This window comes from Belonocnema kinseyi, chromosome 5, assembly GCF_010883055.1.
Source record: "Belonocnema kinseyi isolate 2016_QV_RU_SX_M_011 chromosome 5, B_treatae_v1, whole genome shotgun sequence".
NCBI lineage: Eukaryota > Metazoa > Arthropoda > Insecta > Hymenoptera > Cynipidae > Belonocnema > Belonocnema kinseyi.
The window spans coordinates 147,876,493-147,880,834 of NC_046661.1; positions in this window are offsets into that span (position 1 = coordinate 147,876,493).

Below are 4,342 nucleotides of genomic sequence, written 5' to 3' on the forward strand. Positions count from 1 at the left end.
TTTATCTTTTTCCATTATGCTATTATTCAGTTTACAATGTGTAATTCGAAAAATCTTTTACCTAACTGCAATTGAAGATAATTTAATTTTTTAAATTCAACAGTTTGATTGAAAACTCGTTCAGTTTGGTTAAAAGTTAAATTGTTTAGATTAAAATTCGTCCTATTGATTTAATTCAGCTGTGCGTGGTTTAAAATTAAAATACTTTTTTTGTCGGAAACCCTTTTTTTTGTTTAAAATATTAGTTTGAACATTAAAATTTTTTTTTTTATTACAACAGTTTTATTGCAGTCAATTCTTTTTGGTTCTACATTTTGTATGGAATTTTGTAAACCCGTAGAAGTTTTACAATGAATAGAAATGTTTTTAGAGTTCTTGTTTTGAAAGTTATAGGAGCCCAAATTACATTACAAACTGTAATAAAAAATTATGGATTTTTGAATTCGTTGGAAATGTTTCGAGAAATTTTACGTTATTTATTCCTACTCAAAACTTAACTAAATGAAGTTAGCCTAATTCTTAACTGCTACGAAAAGATAACCCATTCTTGGTAGAACCCATCGACATCAATTATTACACTTTTCGTTAAAAAAGTATCTTTTTTGGTTAAATTTCCCTTTTTTTGTTCGAAATATTTTCTTGAAATTTTTTTCTAAATTCAACAATTTTATTGAAAATTCATTCTTTTTTGTTAAAAGTTCGACTTTTTAGACGAAAATTTGTCCTTTTGGTTGAATTCTGCTGGTTTTGGATTAAAATTGAAATATTTTTTTGGTCAAAATATGAATTATTACATTTTAAGTTGAGAATTTTTTTTTTTTCAAAACCCTTTTTTTTGTTCAAAATATTTGTTTGAAATTTTTATTTTTTCTAATTTCAGCAATTTTATTGAAATTATTCTGTTTGTAACTTCAACTGTTTAGATAAAAATTCGACATTTTAGTTGAATTCACTTGTTCTTGGATTAAAATTAAAATATTTTTTGCTCGAAACATCCACTATTACATTTTTTTAAAGTATCTCTTTTGGTTAAAATACTTCTGTTTTGTTCAACATATTTTATTGATTTTTTTTTCTAAATTCAACAATTTTATTGAAAATTCATTCTTTTTTGTTAAAGTTCGACTTTTTAGACGAAAATTTGTCCTTTTGGTTGAATTCTGCTGTTTTTGGATTAAAATTGAAATATTTTTTTGGTCGAAATAGGAACTATTAAATTTTTCGTTTAGAATTCATCTTTTTTGGTTGAAAACCCTTTTTTTTTAAATATTGGTTTGAATTTTTTGTTCTAATTTCAACCATTTCATTGGAAGCCGTTCTTTTTTATTGGAACTTCAACTGTTTAGATGCAATTCATCCTTTTAGGGGAATGCTGCTGTTTTTGGTTTAAAGTTCTTTTTTTAAAATATTAACTAATAAATTTTAAGTTGAGAATTCATCTTTTTTGTCTAAAAAAACCCTTTTTTTTGTTCAAAATATTTGTCTGAAATTTTTTTTCCTAATTTCAACAATTTTATTCAAGTAATTCTTTTTGATTGAAACTTCAACTGTTTAGATAAAAATTCATCATTTTGGTTGAATTCGGCTGTTTTTGATTTAAAATAAAAATTTTTTGGTCGAAATATCAACTATTGCATTTTAAGATGAGAATTCTTTTTTTTTCAAAACCCTTTTTTTTTGTTCAAAATATTTGTTTGAAATTTTTATTTTATTTTTTCTAATTTCAACACTTTTACTGAAGTAATTTTTTTTATTGTAACTTCAACTATTTAGATAAAAATTCGACATGTTAGTTTAATTCACTTGTTTTTCGTTTAAAATTAAAATATTTTTTACTCGAAATATCTACTATTACATTTTTCTTTAAAAAGTATATTTTTTTGTTAAAATAATTCTTTTTTGTTGAACATATTTTCTTGATTTTTTTTCAAAATTCAACAATTTTATTGAAAATTCATTCTTTTTGGTTAAAATTTCGACTCTTTAGATACAAATTTGTCCTTTTGGTTGAATTCTGTTGTTTTTGGTATAAAATTCAAATCTTTTTTTGGTCGACATCTTTTCTGGTTGAAAACCCTTTTTTTTTGTTTAAAATATTGATTTGAATTTTCTTCTAATTCCAACAATTTTATTGTAGTCCTTCTTTTTGGATTGAAACGTCAACTGTTTGGATGAAATTCGTCCTTTTGGTTGAATACTACTGTTCTTTATTTAAAATTAATTTTTTTTTGAAATATCAACTATTACATTTTTCTTTGAGAATTATTCTTTTTTGGTTGAAAACCCTTTTTTGTTTAAAATACTGGTTTGAAAATTTTATTTTATTTTTTATAATTTCAACCATTTCATTGAAGTATTTCTTTTTCATTGAAACTTCAACTGTTTAGATGAAAATTCGTCATTTTAGTTGAATTCAGCTGTTTTTGGTTTAAAATAAAAATATTTTTGGTCGAAATATCAACTATTACATTTTTCGTTGAGAAATCATCTTTTTTCGTTGAAAACCCTTTTTTTTTGGTTAAAATATTGGTTTGAATTTTTTTTTCTAATTTCAATCATTTTATTGAAGGCATTCTTTTTGACTGAAACTTCATCCGTTTCAATAAAAATCCTTCATTTTGGTTGAATTCAGCTGTTTTTGGTTTAAAATTAAAATCTTGTTTGGTTGAAATATCAGCTATTACGTTTTTAGTTAAAAAGTATCTTTTTTGGTTAAAATACTTCTTTTTTGGTTAAAATACTTCTTTTTTGTTCAAAATATTTTCTGGAAATATTTTTCTAAAGTCAAGAAATTTATTGAAAAGTCATTCTTTTTGGTTAAAAGTTCGACGGATTAGATGAAAATTTGTCCTTTTGGTGAATTCTGCTGTTTTTGCTATAAAACCCTTTTTTAATAATGGTTTGATTTTTTTTTTCTAATTTCAAAAATTTGATTAAATTCGTTTTTTTGGATTGAAACTTCAAATGTTTAGATGAAATTCGTTCTTTTAATTGAATACTGCTGTCTTTGGTTTCAAATTATATATTTTTTTGAAATATTAACGAATACTTTCGAAGTTGAGAATTCATCTTTTTTGGTTCAAAATCCTTTTTTTTTCAAAATATTTGTTTAAATTTTTTTTCTAATTTCAACAATTTTATTGAAAATTTTGATTGAAACTTCAGCTGTTTAGATCAAAATTCGTCATTTTAGTTAAATTTTTCTGTTTTTGGTTTAAAATAAAAATATTTTTTGGTCGAAATATCAGCTATTACATTTTTCGTTAAAAAAGTATCTTTTTTGGTTAAAATACTTCTTTTTTGTTCAAAATATGTTCTGGGCATTTTTTTTTAAATTCAACAATTTAAAATATTTGTTTAAAAATATTATTTAATTTTGTTTTCTAATTTCAACCATTTTATTGAATTCATTCTTTTTTATTGAAACTTCAACTCTTTAGATGAAAATTCGTCATTTTGGTTGAATTTTGCTTTTTGGCTTAAAATTAAAATATTTTTGGTCGAATTATCTATTATTACATTTTAAGTTGAGAATTATATTTTTTTCAAAACCCTTTTTGTTGATTTAAAATATTTGTTTAAAAATATTATTTTTTTCTAATTTCAACCATTTTATTGAATTCATTCTTTTTGGTTGAAACTTCAACTGTTTAGATAAAAATTCGTCCTTTTGATTTAACTCAGCTGTTTTTGGTTTGAATTTAAAAAAAATTTTGTTCGAAATATCAACTGTTACATTTTTCGTTAAAAATTCATCTTTTTTTGGTTAAAAACCCTTTTTTTGTTCCAAATATTTGTTTGGAATTTTTTTTCCTAATTTCAACAATTTGATTGATGATGAATTTTCATCCAAAAACGACTCCAGTTGACATTTTAAGATGAAAATATGAATTTTAGAACAAAAAATAAGTTTCTTCGAAAAAAATTTTAATGTGAAAAAGTCACATTTTTTTAACCAAAAAGAACGAATGTTTAACAAAATAGTTGAATTCTCTAACAATTAGTTGCATTATTATCCACAAAAGATGAAATTCGTAATAAAATAGATGAATTTTTAATAAAAAATAATTTTTTTTCAAGTTTTACTTTCACCCAGAAAAGAATTCATTTCAGTTTTCAACACCAAAATATAAATTTTAAATGAAAATTGTGAATTTTTAATCAAATAGTTTAATTTTCAACGAAACAGTTGCATTTTTATCAAAGAAAGATAAAATTTCTCTTAAAACAAATGAATTTTTGATTTAAGGGCATGTGACACAGCTAAATACCTATATTACCGACCACAGTTTTTCAGTTCACTGAATGTTTTTTTGAACCTAAGAACTTTTTTTGTAAATAA